Source organism: Capricornis sumatraensis, chromosome 5 (genome assembly GCF_032405125.1).
Source record: "Capricornis sumatraensis isolate serow.1 chromosome 5, serow.2, whole genome shotgun sequence".
Taxonomy (NCBI): domain Eukaryota; kingdom Metazoa; phylum Chordata; class Mammalia; order Artiodactyla; family Bovidae; genus Capricornis; species Capricornis sumatraensis.
The window spans coordinates 12,044,741-12,062,579 of NC_091073.1; the positions used below are offsets into that span (position 1 = coordinate 12,044,741).

A 17,839-nucleotide genomic window follows, 5' to 3' on the forward strand; every position below is an offset into this window, starting at 1 on the left:
GGCTCTTTACCACTAGCACCACCTGGGAAGCCCTGTTGCAGTTTGTCTAATTCAATTAATTAACTTAGTATAAATGGGTTCAATGAACTAGTAGCAGTCCAGGTTTGGGTAGGACAGACCTAGCTCTAACGCCACGAATGCTCTGGATGAGAAAGAACAGGCATAAGGCATAGAGCTTCCCAGCATCATCTGGCTAGGCACAAGGTTTTGTTTGTGCCCTCCAAGAGTCTGTTTCTCCAGTCCTGTGGAACTTCTGGGATCAAATCCCACTGGCCTCCAAAGTCAAATTCCCTAAGGGTTTGGCAACAATGACTGCTGCTCCATAAATGGTCATCACAGCTATTATTCCTCAACCAAAACAATTTATATGAACATCTAATAAATCCATGGTGAGGCTATCACTCAGTACCACATTTTTTAAAAATCACTTTTACGAAAGCAATAATATATATCTGATTGAACATACAGAAAAATAGAGGCTAAAAGGAAAAATTCATGGTCTCAGCCCTCAGGTAATGTCTACCATTGATATTCTCAGGCTAATCCTTTAAGTGTAGCAATGCTCCACGAGTACTTGCAGAGGATTATACAAAACAGTACTTACTCAAAGAAAAGAGCTCTTGTTTTATTCAAATTTTATTATTAATAGATATTCATCATGGACATTTTTAAACTACTCAAATGTGATCACATTTAACATGAAACACTGATGTCTTTCTATGCATTTTTACATAGATAGAATCATAAAGTCTATAAATTTTCTTGAGAACACTTCAGGAAGGAAAATTTACAGTTTCAAAATGGAACATTATGTAAAGAAAAACTTGCTGAGAAATCATGACTACTACAGAAGATTTTATGACATCTTTCATTAAAAAAAAAGTGAATCCAGTCATTCAATGACTAAAAAAGCAAACTGGCCATCTGAGGAGGCCTTAAAAATAGTTGTGAAAAGAAGAGAAGTGAAAAGCCAAGGAGAAAAGGAAAGATATACCTATTTGAATAGAGTTCCAAAGAATAGAAAGCAGAGATAAGAAAGCCTTCCTCAGTGATCAGTGCAAAGAAATAGAGGAAAACAATAGAATGGGAAAGACTAGAGATCTCATCAAGAAAGTTAGACATACCACAGGAATATTTCATGCAAAGATGGGCTCAATAAAGGACAGAAGTGGTATGGACCTAACAGAAGCAGAAGCTATTAAGAAGAGGTGGCAAGAATACACAGAAGAACTGTACAAAATAGATCTTCATGACCAAGATAATCACAATGGTATGAAAACTCACCTAGAGCCAGACATCCAGAAATGCAAAGTCAAGTGGGCCTTAGGAAGCATCACTATGAACAAAGCTAGTGGAGGTGATGGAATTCCAGTTGAGCTATTTCAAATCCTCAAAGATGATGCTGTGTCATTGTGCTGCACTCAATATGCCAGCAAATTTGGAAAACTCAGCAGTGGCCACAGGATGGAAAAGGTCAGTTTTCATTCCAATCCCAAAGAAAGGCACTGCCAAAGATGGTTAAAACTACTGCACAATTGCACTCATCTCACACACTAGTAAAGTAATGCTCAAAATTCTCCATGTCAGGCTTCAACAATACGTGAACCATGAACTTCCAGATGTTCAAGCTGGTTTTAGAAAAGGCAGAGGAACCAGAGATCAAATTGTCAACATCCACTGGATCATGGAAAAAGCAAGAGAATTCCATAAAAACATCTATTTCTGCTTTACTGACTATATCAAAGCTTTTGACTGTGCGGATCACAATAAACTGTGGAAAATTCTGAAAGGGTTGGGAATACCAGACCACCTGACCTGACTCTTGAGAAACCTGTGTGCAAGTCAGGAAGCAACAGTTAGAACTGGACATGGAACAATAGACTGGTTCCAAATAGAAAAAGGAGTATTTCAAGGCTGTATATAGTCACCCTCTTTATTTAACTTATATGCAGAGTATATCATGAGAAACGCTGGGCTGGAGGAAGCACAAGCTGGATTCAAGACTGCTGGGAGAAATATTAATAACCTCATATATGCAGATGATACCACCCTTATGGCAGAAAGTGAAGAAGAACTACAGAGCTTCTTGATGAAAGGAAAGAGGAGAGTGAAAAAGTTGGCTTAAAGCTCAACATTCAGAAAACTAAGATCATGGCATCCAGTCCCATCACTTCATGGCAAATAGATGGGGAAACAGTGGAAACTGTGGCTGACTTTATTTTGGGGGGCTCCAAAATCACTGTGGATGGTGACTGCAGCCATGAAATAAAAGACGCTTACTCTTTGGAAGAAAAGTTATGATCAACCTAGACAGCATATTAAAAAGCAGAAACATCACTTTGCAAAACAAAGGTCCATCTAGTCAAGGCTATGGTTTTTCCAGTAGTCATGTATGGATGTGAGAGTTGGACTAGAAACAAAGCTGAGTGCTGAAGAATTGATGCTTTTGAACTGTGGTATTGGAGAAGACTCTTGAGAGTCCCTTGGGACTGCAAGGAGATCCAATGAGTCCATCCTAAAAGAAATCAGTCTTGAATATTCATTGGACGGACTGATGTTGAAGCTGAAACTCTAACCCTTTGCCCACCTGATGCAAAGAATTGACTCATTTGAAAAGACTCTGATGCTGGGAAAGATTGAAGGCAAGAGAAGAAGGGGACGACAGAGGATGAGATGGTTGGATGGCATCACCAACTCAATGGACATGAGTTTGAGTAAACTCTGGGAGTTGGTGATGGACAGGGAGGCCTGCTGTGCTGCAGTCCATGGGGTCGCAAATACTTGGACATGACTGAGTGACTGAACTGAACTGACTGAATGTTTTAATGTTTATTTAAGTGGTACAAGTACCTGATAACAGTAAACAGTGCAAGAAAATTTAATTTGGAGTAAAATTTTGTGTAAAATTTTATGTTTTCCATTTTGCCTTTTTTCCTAATCTTGTAAAAATTAATCCATTAAACAATTTTTCCCTAAATTTCAAATAGCAAAAGTTTATTTCAGCCTAATTTTTGCTACTCTTTAGAAAATATGTTCATCAGTTCAATCACTCTTAGGAATTTTCTTTATCAGTGTATTTAAGAGATTTCACAAGACATACAGTGGTGTGCATTTTTTAGCAAATTTACTGGCATATTAGAATTTTTTATTTCAATATGTAACATCAGGTTTTGTTTTGAACCACTGCCTCTGGAAAAATTTCACTCAATAACTTTTTTTCTATCTTCTTTTTTTATTTTTCATGGTGGTAAAAGACATTATACAAAATTTACCATTTAGCCATTTTACATTTTAAGTATAAAATTTAGTGGAATATTAAAAGTATTCTATGCAATCATCATTACTATTAACATCTAGTTCTAGAACATTTCCAATATCCTCAAAGGTAACCTCATAATTATTGGTATATTTAAAATAGAAAAAAACAGAAACTTCAGTCAAAGTTAGTCGAGGTGGCTCAGATGGTAAAAAATCTGTCTGCAATGTGGGAAACCCGGGTTCGATCCCTGGGTTGGAAAGATCCTCTGGAGAAGGGAATGGCTACTCCCTCCAGTATTCTTTCCTGGAGAATTCCATAGACAGAGGAGCCTGGTAGGCTACAGTCCATGGGGTCACCGACTCAGACATGACTAGATGACTAACATACACAGGAGACCAGCAGGGGGAGCTCTCAAGCCTGTGACAGCAGCAGGGCCCACAGGCAGAAGAAAGACTTCCTCTCTTCCCACCTGGACTCATCCAGTGGAAAGTGAGCTGTAGGCTCCTTGTTACTGCTCCACCTACTCTGTCTTCCACTCTATAAAAGCTTTCTTTTCTGCATTTTTACAGGGGGACTTGCCAATGCATTGCCGTGGTTGCAGACCCCAAATCATACTTTCTTTGATGATCTTCCAAACCCACCCTTGCTGGAAAAATAACCAGCAGTCTATTTATTCTATCTGTTTTAGATCAACATGCACGTATGAGGCATGCCTCATTTCCCTGTCCCTCCAGCCCCCTACCTTCTTTTTTAATCACCACTTTCCATTTTGTACATGTTAAAACTAAACCCTGCAAGGCACCGCTGCCTTGAACTGACTACAGAACCAATTCTAACCCCTTTATGTGGCCCATACAAGTCTATCAATTTTTTTATTCTTTAACACTTTCGTACAAAGATAAAATGACAATATAAAAAAAAAAAGAGGAGGTTATTACTTTTTTAACTAATCGGTTTAATTTTTAGAGTGGTTTAGGTTTATAGGAAAGTGTAATAGAAAGTACAGGAAGATGAAGGAGGTCACCTAGAATCACCCCCCTCCAATTATCATCTTCATTGCTATGGCACATTTGTTAAAACTGATTGATACTCCTATTAACAAACGTCCACAATCCACACTGGGGCTTGCATTTTGAGTTGAACATGCTGTGGGCTTTATCAGAGTCATGATGTCAGGTACCCACAGAAGCACACAGGTCAGCTTCTGCGCACCTATGGACACCTTATCTTTGACAACGGAGGCAAGAATATACAATGGAGAAAAGACAATCTCTTTAACAAGTGGTGGTGGGAAAACTGGTCAACCATTTGTAAAAGAATGAAACTAGAACACTTTCTCGGAGAAGGCAATGGCACCCCACTCCAGTGCTCTTGCCTGGAAAATCCCACGGATGCAGGAGCTTGGTGGGCTGCAGTCCAAGGGGTCGCGAAGAGTCGGACATGACTGAGCGACTTCACTTTCACTTACTTTCATGCATTGGAGAAGGAAATGGCAACCCACTCCAGTGTTCTTGCCTGGAGAATCCCAGGGATGGTGGAGCCTGGTGGGCTGCTATCTATGGGGTTGCACAGAGTTGGACACGACTGAAGCGACTTAGCAGCAGCAGAACACTTTCTAACACCATACATAAAAATAAACTCAAAATGGGTTAAAGATCTAAACATAAGACCAGAAACTATAAAACTCCTAGAGGAGAACATAGGCAAAACATTCTCTGACATAAATCACAGCAGGATCCTCTATGACCCACCTCCTAGAATATTGGAAATAAAAGCAATTTTTTTTTGCTCTAATTAGGTGACCTAATTAAAATTAAAAACTTCTGCACAACAAAGGAAAGTACAAGCAAGGTGAAAAGATAGCCTTCAGAATGGGAGAAAATAATAGCAAATGCAGCAACTGACAAGTAATTAATCTCAAAAATATACAAGCAACTACTGCAGTTCAACTCCAGAAAAATAAATGACCCAATCAAAAAATGGGCCAAAGAACTAAACAGACATTTCTCCAAAGAAGACATACAGATGGCTAACAAACACATGAAAAGATGCTCAACATCACTCATTATCAGAGAAATGCAAATCAAGACCACAATGAGGTACCATTTCACGCCAGTCAGAATGGCTACTATCCAAAAGTCTACAAACAATAAATCCTGGAGAGGGTGCAGAGTAAAGGGAACCCTTTTACACTGTTGGTAGAAATGCAAACTAGTACAGCCACTATGGAGAACAGTACGGAGATTCCTTTAAAAACTGGAAATAGAATTGCCATATGACTCAGCAATCCCACTGCTGGGCATACACACTGAAGAAACCAGAATTGAAAGAGACACGTGTACCCCAATGTTCATCGCAGCACTGTTTATAATAGCCAGGACATGATAGATGTCCATTAGCAGATGAATGGATAAGAAAGCCATGGTACATATGCACAATGGAGTATTACTCAGCCATTAAAAAGAATTCATTTGAATCAGCTCTAATGAGGTGGATGATACTGGAGCCGATTATACAGAGTGAAGTAAGCCAGAAAGAAAAACACCAATACAGTATACTAATGCATATATATGGAATTTAGAAAGATGGCAATGACGACTCTGTATGCAAGACAGCAAAAGAGACACAGATGTATAGAACAGTCTTCTGGACTCTGTGGGAGAGGGCGAGGGTGGGATGATTTGGGAGTATGGCACTGAAACACGTATATTATCTTATGTGAAATAAATCGCCAGTCCAGGTTCGATGCATGAGACAGGATGCTCAGGGCTGGTGCACTGGGATGACCCTGAGGGATGGTATAGGGAGGGAGGTGGGGGGGGGGGGGGTTCAGGATGGAGAACACGTGTACACCTGTGGCGGATTCATGTCAATGTATGGCAAAACCAATACAATATTATAAAGTAATTAGCCTCCAATTAAAATAAATAAATTTATATTTTTAAAAAATAACTAAATAAATAAAAGAAAAATAAATAAATGATTCAAACCATTAAAAAATAATAATAATTACCTTTTTCAATATTCAGTGGGCTCAGGACTTTCTGCCCTCACCCTTCCTGTAACCCTCCAGTTGGTATCTTTGAATTTGAGAAAGTGGAAGTGTTAGTCACTCAGTTATGTCTGACTCTTTGAGACGCTATGGACTGTAACATACCAGGTTCCTAGTCCATGAGATTCTCCAGGCAAGAACACTGGAGTGGGTTGCCATGCCCTTCTGCAGGGGATCTTCCTGACCCAGGGACCAAATTCATGTCTCTTACATCTCCTGCATTGGCAGGTGGGTTCTTCACCACTAGTGCCAGTGTTGGTGTCTCTGAACTTGGGAAGAGGTGAACAATTCAGAGTGAGTGAGTGATGGTAGCCTGGGGAGGCAGGGGTCCAGCCATGGAAAGAGTCTGGTCCTTTTGCTTTTCAGACTTACTTGCTACTTAGCCCAGTGACTGCAGCCTAATTTCTAGTCACACAGGACTGATAGCTTTTAACTAAGGACAAGACTTCACAATGGAGTGAGATAAAGTACTTTTACCCTCTCCTTTTAGAGCAGGGCATCTTCTGCCTGCTATGCTATTGAAATGTTTGCATTTGCTTTGAGTGAGAAGGAATCGCCTCCCTGCTCACATCTGGCACAGGATATTTGTCAGTTCTACAGTTTTTATTATGAATTGGCATTCATCCCTGTGGGGCTCCTGAACCACAGTGGAGCTAGATACTCAAACAGCATTAAAGACACATGAAGTCAAAGCATGTCAAGGTTTCCCTAGCTCCATTTCATTAGCTTAAATACCTGCTGCTCTGCAACTGGAAAACATTTTTTATCAAAATTTGGGGGGAAATAAGGGCCTTGAAGAGATCAACCTGACAACTCAAGTTCAAATTGAACATGACTCACTTTCAATGACATCAGGTTATAAACCAGAGATGGAGTGGGCACAGCCTGTGAAAACATACATACAAATAAAATCATCTATACCATTTTGGGGGGCTTCCCAGGTAGTGCTAGTGGTAAAGAACCCACCTGCCAATGCAGGAGACCTAAGAGATGCAGGTTTGATCGCTGGGTCAGAAAGATCCCCTGGAGGAGGGCATGGCAACCCACTCCAGTGTTCTTGCCTGGAGAATCCCATGGACAGAGGAACCTGATGGGCTACTGTCCACTGGGTCATAAAGAACTGGACTTGACTGAAGCAACTTAGCACACATGCACATACCGTTTTTCTATATTCAACATCTAGATCTCATGTGCAAAGCAGAAACAGTGACATGAATGTGGAAAGCAAACACATGAATGTCAAAAGGGAAAGGGGGGATTGGATGAATTGGGAGATGGGATTGACATATATACACTATTGATACTATGTATAAAATGGATAATCAATGAGAACCTACTATGTAGCTCAAGGAACTCTACTCAACGCTCTGTGGTGACCTGAATGGAAAGGAAATCCAAAAAAGAGGGGATACATGTATACGTATAGCTGACTCACATTGCTGTGCAGCAGAAACTAAGACAACACTGTAAAGCAACTATACTCCAATAAAAGTTAATTTTAAAAAAAAAGAAAAAAAAAATACCCCTGCATGTACACAAGGGCATCATATGCCAATGCAGCTGTGGAGTAAGGCCAGAGTACAGGACCAACCCAGAGTTCATTCTAACTGACCCAAAAGAAGATGAACCTGCGGATATTAATCTCCCAACTCATCTGTGAGTGATGCTAGCCAAACATTTTCCAAATCAAAATCACTGTCAATCACATCTATGTGCTATTGGAAAATGCTCACATCTATTTTTCAGTTTCCACATACTTGCAGTTCAGTTATCTCAAACTAATAAGAAAGGTCATAACACGGTATGCTTTATGCTCTAGTGCCGATCGGAAAGGGGAGACATTTTTCAGTTGAAGGTCTGACATAAGAATGAACTTCGAGGGGCTTTTACCACGATGCATGCTGACTAGGTTATTTTTCTCTTTATTTAATAACAGGGCATGAAATTCTGAAAATTAAATAAAATGTCTGGAGCATTCTGAGAGGCCTTTACCAAACCAAAGGTTTAATGCTTGAACAGGTTTTACCAGGGTTTTGCTTTTCACTTCAGACCATTAATTTTCTTTGTATTATCAGCAGTTTGTAAGCTGCCAAAATAGGTCAAAAAGAGCCAAAAAAGAACTGTTTGGTGGCCCTGGTTTGATTTGTTTCCCTGTCAGTATTTAAACCTGTTTGCCCTCAGAATACTTGATGTTTTGCTGACACCGTCCACATTTCACCACAAGGTTACCCACTAATTCACCCCCATTCTGTAGTCAGGTGAGTGCAGGGCTGTCTTCACACACGATTCCTGAGCAACTGGGCTGTGAGTCAGTCTCAATGACTCCTGGCCATGAGTCCTGTATCAGGAGAAACCCCTGAGCCCGAGAACAAACTCAACGACTGGAATTCCAGGAGCGGAACCCCCATGATGACTTGATGTGGTTTCACAGTGAACATGATGCTGACGTGTTGCTGTGTTTCTTAAATGGGAATCAATAACAATAAGTGGGAATAAGTTCATTCCCCTGGTTCACACACAAACACACAGACACACACACAAACACACAGACACACACACACAGAAACACGTAGACATACCACACCCAGCACACATGTTCTACTGTCTACCACAAGTAGAGTTCTCTCAGGTCCTTCAAATCAGTATTTAAACATAAGCACACCTGCAGCATTCAGAGCACATGGTCACTCTTTTAGGGGGTACTGAAGCTGTGACTTGTACTTATTTTTATTATCTCTTTGCAACTGACAGAGGGAGAAGCCAGCAACCTGATTAAGTCATGTGCATTTTTCTAAGGCTGAGATTTTGCCTTCCTGCCCAAGGCAACACTACAAACTTCTGGCAACAAAGTGGCTCATTGCCTTAGAGACATTGCTGGTGCACAAGTCTTCAATCTACTCATTTACTCCAGGAAAGATGCAGTGAATACATTCAAGGCTTGTTCCTAAAGAACAAATGTTGGGATTCTGTCTCTCTCCTGCTGCACTGTCACTAGACTGTCCGTTCAGCGCTTTCTCACTTGATGTAAGACGTGAAACAAGACAAGCTGGTCCACCTGGGAAACCACTGGGACCAGCAGCGCCGCCCTGCCCTCAGCATCACTTCACCATACACACCTCCTCCTCAGGTCAGGGTTAAAGGTGGAATAAGTCATCGGTGAGCTCACAGAATCAGGACAGTAAGCCTGTCACTGGTTCACAGGATAATTGTATATATCTTGCATATATTTGTACCTATGTGGATTCAAATTATATTAAATGTACTATGAGTAGAAATATAATACCTATTTCTGACTATAATAGATATGGTCAGGAAGAGTGTTTTTTTTTCTTGCTTGGGACTGGTGCATGGGGATGACCCACAGAGATGTTATGGGGAGGGAGGTGGGAGGGGGGTTCATGTTTGGGAACACATGTAAGAATTAAAGATTTTAAAATTTAAAAAAAAAAATTAAAAAAAGTAATCGTAATATATAATAGAACTATATGTAACTTTGTTTCATAATTAAAAAAACAGTTTAAATTATTCTAATGGTGGGTAGCTCTGTTTAAAATTATACAAGGTTAAAAAAATTTGACATTTTGATTCCACTTGTTTGATTTAGTATGAATGGAATGCTAGATTTCTAATTAAAAAGAACAGATATGAAATGAGCAACAAAGATTTACTGTATAGCACAGGGAACTATGGCCAGTATCTTGCAATAAATAACCTATACTGGAAAATAATCTGAAAAATAATATTTGTGTATATCTATAACTGAATCACCTTGCTGTGCCCCTGAAGCACTGCATGTCAACTGTACTTCAATCATACATGTATGTATTAAGAAAAAATAAAATTTTATGAAGAATCTTCATATAAAGAAATACTAAAACACCAGTACATACATACAAAATTGACAAATTTGTAATGTTTATATTCTCTACCTACTTAATAATTGGAATATTTAAGCAGGGACAGGCAAAGTTGCTATGGTTTTTATTTTTTCAATGTGAGACTTGTAATTCCTACGTTAGAAGTGTAAGTTACTTCAGTATGTCATGTGTCAAAATCTACTGAGTCTCATAGAAAATAACAAGCTACAAATAATACTATTATCAAAATAACTTCATTTTTAGTGCTAACAAGCTGTTGATAAACAGTAGACATCAGATGATAATGCCTCAATTTTATGGCATTCCTTAAAGTTTTTGGAGTCTCAGAAATTCTAACATATTTTCTTCAATTAAAAAAAAAAAACCACTCTGGAAAACTCGAGGTTATTTTACAAGTTTAGAGGTCAGAGGAAAAAGCTAATATATGAGTTACACTGCTTCACATGGAGATACCGGTAAAGGTCTGACAACCAAGTCATGCCAAAGTCTCTGCTTTTGTCCGGGTCTTACTCCTACATCAGTGATGCCATATCACCTCCCCCCAAAAAATGCTAGGGGTACAAAGTGAAAGGAGAAAATTCATTAAAAAAAGAAAAGAGGGGGTGATGTCTGAAATTGGGAACGTATGGACTTTGCTATTGTTTATGCTGAGGAGATAATAGTCTCTATAAAGTATAAAATTGTGTATTATATACAATTATATTTGCAGAAGAAACCAGAGAAGTTGAACACAGTCTGAAAACCCTCAAAATTGTCAGAAGAAATGTGAGGCATGCAGAAAATAAAAAAGGAACATTCAACAGAAACAAAAACAGACCAAGAAGAAATAGGGCCTGTGAAAATTTCCTAGTGAGTGAAATAAACCAGCAGAAAAAGAAAACGTTGCAGAACTTTGAAACGTCAAATAAAAGCTCTTTCCAAAATGAAAAATCAAATGACTGTGCAAAATATATGGAAAATAACAAAATGAAATCATACGTGGAATATTGTCAAAACCAATGATTACAGGAAAGTTCATGGACTTAAAATTATCAATAACAGAGAAGAACTAATCGGATTTAATGAATTAAGTAGCATACCAAAAAAGCTATAAAAAATTTAAAAGGACATTGAAGGAAATAATAAATATACAGCAGAAATTAAATAATTGGAAACAAAAAATAGAACAGTTAATAGCTGATTTTATGAAAAAAATAAACAAAAGATCCATTCCACTAAGGGGAAAAAAGATAAAAATCACAAAGCTTAAAATGTGAAATAAAAACAATGAGATTACAAATATAGAGGAGAGTAAAACAATAAGAAGACATTGTTTTGCCCATATCAAAGCAAGTAAACTTACATTTGGATGAAATTATTTTCCAGGAAATAGAAATGGCCCCCTTGACCCCAGGCTGGCAGCCAAAATGTAGACCAATTACCATTTCAGAAACTGAGAAATAGATGCTGATGACTAACTCCCATTCATCCCCTCTCCCTCCACAATGTCTAGGCATGCAGGAACACAGGCTGAAGCATGAACCCTCCAGAGAGTACCAACCCACTAGGGAACACAGTTACCCTATAATCTATAGTCTTTGAATATTTCTACCCATGTATGCCCTGCATATTCCAAAACAGCTAAAGTGAGGATGACAAATGCTGAAGCAACATCACAAAAATTATTTACCTGATCAAAAGAATGCAAAAAGAAAACTGATATTTTAGACCAGAGTATTAAATAGTATCCATACAAAGCCCACTGGCACCCCACTCCAGTACTCTTGTCTGGAAAATCCCATGGACGGAGGAGCCTGGTAGGCTGCAGTCCATGGGGTCACTAAGAGTCGGACATGACTGAGCGACTTCACTTTCACTTTTCACTTTCATACATTGGAGAGCAAAATGGCAACCCACTCCAGTGTTCTTGCCTGGAGAATCCCAGGGACGGGGGAGCCTGGTGGGCTGCTGTCTATGGGGTCACACAGAGTCGGACATGACTGAAGGGACCTAGCAGTAGCAGTATACAAAGCCCACAGCCTTTAAAATATACTCTTTTGTGATCTAGGTAACTGCTTGAAGCTAAAAAGCATCATCCTTCCCCATGGAAATCATAATACATCAGTGTTGTTACAGATAATACCAAATGTTTACTATTATGCTAAATAATTTGGGTAATCATCTACCATATTCAAAGGCAACAATTTACATCAAAAGCATAACTTCATCCCTGTCTGTCTCAGTATGCATGTTTACCTTTTACAGTTTTGTCTAGGAAGAAAAAGGAAAAATAACAAACATGATGCATTGGTCCCTTTTAGAAAAGAGCATATATTGCAGGGAACATAAGACTGAATATAAAATTTTAAAAAAGAAGAAACAACAATAAAGTGCTGATCTTCTGCCCTCAGTGGTATTTTTGTATTTTGGTTTTTAGTTTGCAACTCTACTGCTGGTTAACACTTCAGTCTTCAGAAAATCTTGACTCACACTTCTCAACCTTCTTTCAATGCCCCTGTTCAAAATGTATGGCACTATGTTCCCAGAACTATTTGGGCCTCTTTCTTTTCTCCTCAACTCTTCTCTCCTGGTTTGGTTACCACTGAACCTTGCCTACATCTCGGAGAAAAAAATGTTAATTCACATTAATCCAAATCAATTCTCACTTTGCCTCATTGTCAGAGTTACAACCAGAGGTCAAACTTCCATTTAAAAATTACATCCATAATGTTTACCTTAAAATGCCTCTGTATGCGTGTGTGCAAAATCACTTCAGTCATGTGCGACTCTTTGCAACCCCATGGACTGTAGCCCGCCAGGCTCCTCTGTCCATGGGATTTCCCAGACAAGAATACTAGAGTGGGCTGCCATGCGCTCCTCCAGGGGATCTTCCTGACCCAGGGATCAAACTCCCGTCTCTTACGTCTCCTGCCCTGGCAGGCGGGTTCCAGTGTCACCTGGGAAGCCCATAAAATTCAACAAAATCTCTTCACACAGAGAAGCAATATAATAATCTGTAATAATATTAGAGGGCATCTTAATAGTTATAACCAAAGGACTTGGATTTTAAGAAAGTATTGAAAACCCAGTTCATAATAAGGATTTGAATCATAGAAGAGAACATGTGAAGAAAGGTAGGTAGACCTACATCCACCTTCCCCAACCCACAGACGCAGCACCTGGATCCTGGGTCGGAGAAGAAAGGACAGCCACCAGACGACAAGGCTCCAGAAACCTCCGGTGCCGCTCTGAGTCCCAGCTTGTGTCTATGTTCTACCCTGGTTCAGAGCTGCAGGGCAAGGCAGCACAGGCGAGAATCAATGCCACCTCAGTACAACGGGCCAACAAAAGGGAAACACCTGCCAGCCACCCCCACGGACCTGCGACCAGTCCTCTCCTGCAGGCATCTCTAAATTTCATACACAACCAGTCCCACCTGCGTAGAGAAGCCTGCTCACCGCTGCTTCCAAGAAGCATCAGCTTAAGAGAGAGCACGCCTCTGCTGAGAGAAGTGAGATGGTATCCCCTAAACACAGTGTTGACGAGTGGAAAGGGAGCAACATCCAGAAAATCATCAAGAGGGTGTCTGAAACATTTAGGAAATATGTAGACAATCCTGGTAGAACATGAGATGGAGCAGCCTCGGTGAAAGAGAAGCATTAGTCCACGGAGAGAAACGGCAGGCCAAAGGGCACCAAAATAAAAAGTCTCCCAGGATGAGAATAACAGGTCATAACCTCAAATAAAGGAGGACAGTAAGGAAACCAAAATTATCTTCTCGAATTTAATTTAGAAATGTATGAGAGAGGGCTAAACATAAGCCAAAATAAAAAAAAAACTATGAATTCTCTAATTCTTGAAGAATAGTGAATAGGTTTTGTTTTCTTGCTTGTTCTGGTAAATTTAAGGGGAAAGAAAATAAGACAATACAGATATCTGAAAGGGAAGCAAAGTGAGGCTGATAGGCAGCAGGCAATGGAGCAGCATCCAGAGCTTCTGAGAAAGACCACAGGACCTGCAGACATCTGTACACCCAGGTTGTCTTTCATCAGAAGGCAAGTCTCTGATACTCCAGCAACCAGAACACATATATCTCCACATCCCAATTATCCTTCATTAAAACAAACAAACAAAGGTAGGATTAGATCCTATAAATATAAATAGAAAAGCTGATGATCAGTACTGACACAAATTAAAACAGGCATATATCTAAATGAATGACGCATGCAACACACACGCATCTTCTTCTTTAAAAAGAGAAAGAAAAATGCAAAAATTTAACAGCAGTCTGAATCTAAAATCTCTTTATATGATCAAGTTAGAAGAGGAAAAAGGTCCAGTCACCTCTGGATTAATGAGAGGGGAACAAAAAACCAAATAGAATGTCATGTCTTATAAATAAATAAATAACCACAGAGAATAAACTAGTAAAAATGTAAAAGCAATGATTACATTAAAAGTTGAGAAAATCTCCCAGAAAGTAGAACTAGAAAATAAAGATGCTGGAAAGAGAAGAGAAAATGTTTCATTCTGGGAGACATGACAGCTGAATAAAGAAGACCAAGAAAGAGATAATAAAGAAACACAAGTGGGGAAATTATAAAAGAAAAACAATCAAAAAGATGTCTAAGCATCAAAGGAAGCAAGCTTTTCCTGATTAAAATAACCATAGAGTCTTCATTAAGACTTTTAGTGCAAAAAGGAAAAGAGGTCAACTACAAGTAGTATTTATGAACTGAATATTTTAGACACTGAACAGAAAAGTTAACCACTGTGCATATGTATTCCTTTAAAAATATGAAAAATAATATAGTTCAAATGATGAAAGATCACTGACATTCATGATTTAGATAAAATCAGCAATCATTCCTAATGGAAAAATTCAGAAAAGTGAGTTCTTAGTAAAAGATACTTATTACATATGCAGGTTTACCATAATTCTAGTTCAAATAAATTCAATCATATAAAATATAGAGATAAATATTAGATATATAAATATTACAAAATAAGAAGTAATATTTTTCTCTACCAAGAAAAATGCTGATACTCAACTAAGAAAATAACAGATCAAATAAAATAATCTTACAGAATGGATATAGCTTTAAAAAATTAGTTTCCTTGGATGTCAACATTAATCAATTAAAAATATAAGCTAAGGAAAATTTCTTTCACAGCACTATCAAATTACATGAAATATGAAGACACATCCAGAATGTAAAATATGCAGGTTATGTTAAAATTTAATGAAGAATCACTAGAAAACTGCAAAAAGTGTAGCAACCATAGTACTAAATAAGAAGGCTCACAATCATCAATATTTTCAATGTTTTAACAAGTGTTTACATCTATGTAGATTTCACACCAGGAAAATTCTGATAGCTAATGATGAAGGAACTTGCTTTGATGATAAAGCATATTATAAAACCATAGTTTGAAAGATGTAGGGTAGAATTTGTGCCAGAAAATGCAAACGAGTTTGAAACTTAAAGCACATAAGCATATCAAGTTTATATAAATAAACCTAACAGTGTATTAAATGGTAAGTGGGTCACTTCAAATCAATAAAGATCAACTATGCATAAAGGGTATGGGAATGAATGGATAACCTTTTTTAAAATTCAAATCTTTATTGTATCTCACTCTTGTATCCCTGAATAAGATACAGATCCAAAAGGATTTTGATATACCCAAGAATCAGAATTTTATCTTGGGTGACTATCTCTACTACTTAGGTGGGGAAGACAGTCCTGTGCATTCCTATGTGTTACTCTAGGGTTGAGCATCAACAGCAGGTAGATATCAAGTTACCAGAAAGGAAAAACTAAAATCATCTCATCTCCAATCATAAAAATTTGTCTGGGAATTCAGAGTGTTAATGTCAATTACTTCCATGAGGATGTTAAAAAAGTGAGGTGTGTTAGTTTGCTTGTTTTCTTGATTCTTAGAAGTATTTCAGGTTATAGTATTTGTTTCCTCTCAGAATGCACTTCCAGCATTCCTGCTACAGAAGGTGGGCATGAAGAATGACATATGCAGACCTTATTCTAGAAGCCTGCCCGGCTCTCCTGGAGAGGCCACGCCCCGTGGTCAGGCACAGAGGAGGCTCCGCCTTGCACGGCTGCACGGCAAGAGGCTTCTAATTTATTCCACCAAGTATGATGCAGAGGAAAGCTGAAATGTGTAGGAGAGTTACTTACCCTAAAGCGACAAGGTGAAATACAGAATGAGGAGATAAGAGTGTAATGACAAGAAAGGCAGTGTCTGTTCAGTTTCCAGCGGACGTGGCTTCTGTCTGTTGTACACTCACCATCTTAGCTCTTCCAGAAAAGAGGAGGAAGAGAGGGAGAAGGAGGAAGGCGGGAATGGTGGAATCTGGGGAGGAGGATCCCTTACGACTATACCATGGAAGTTACAAATAGATTCAAGGGATTAGCTCTGATAGAGGCCCTGAAGAATTATGGACAGAAGTTCACAAGACTGTATAGGAGGCAGTAATCAAAACCATCCCCAAGAAAAGGAATGCAAAAAGGCAAAATGGTTGTCTGAGGAGGCCTTACATTTAGCTGAGAAAAGAAGAGAAGCAAAAGGCAAAGGAGAAAAGGAAAGATATACCCAGTTGAATGCAGGGTTCCAAAGAATATCAAGGAGAGATAAGAAAACCTTCTTCAGCAATCAATGCAAAGAAATAGATGGAAACAATAAAATGGGAGAGACTAGAGATCTCTTCAAGAAAATTAGAGATACCAAGGGAACATTTCATGCAAAGATGGGTGCAATAAAGGACAGAAACAGTATGGACCTAACAGAAGCAGATGATATTAAGAAGAGATGGCAAGAATACACAGAAGAATTATTCAAAAAAATCTTAATGACCAAGATAACCACAATGGTGTGATCACCCACCTAGAGCCAGACGTCCTGGAATGCAAAGTCAAGCGGGCCTTAGGAAGGATCATTGCAAAAAAGCTGGTGGAGGTGATGGAATTCCAGCTGAGCTATTTCAAATCCTAAAAGATGATGCTGTGAAAGTGCTACACTCAATATGCCAGCAAATTTGGAAAATTCAGCAGTGGCCACAGGACTGGAAAAGGTCACTTTTCATTCCAATCACAAAGAAAGGCAATGCCAAAGAATGCTCAAACTACTGCACAATTGCACTCATCTCACATGCTAACAAATAATGCTCAAAATTCTCCAAGCTAGGCATCAATAGTACATGAACTGAGAAATTCCAGGTGTTCAAGCTGGATTTAGAAAAGGCAGAGGAACCAGAAATGAAATTGCCAACACCCATTAGATCACAAAAAAAGCAAGAGAATTCCAGAAAAACATCTACTTCTGCTTTATTGACTACACCAAAGACTTTGACCGTGTGGATCACAACAAACTGTGGAAAATTATTAAAGGGATGGGAATACCAGGCCACCTTATCTGCCTCCTGAGAAATCTGTATGCAGGCCAAGAAGCAACAGTTAGAACTGGACATTGAACAACAGACTGGTTCCAAATAGGGAAAGGAGTACATCAAGGCTGTGTATTGTCATCTTGCTTTAACTTATATGAAATGCCAGGCTGGATGAAGCACAAGCTGGAATCAAGATTGCCAGGAGAAATATCAATATGCTTAGATATGCAGATGATACCACCTTAATGGCAGAAAGTGAAGAGGAA

General features: G+C 38.9%; 1 protein-coding gene across 1 annotated transcript in view; it reads right to left on the minus strand.

The window, feature by feature from the left end:
* Positions 1–17,839, minus strand: part of ABCA13 (ATP binding cassette subfamily A member 13) — a 388,784-nt gene that overhangs the window by 43,062 nt on the left and 327,883 nt on the right. The window lies entirely within an intron of this gene.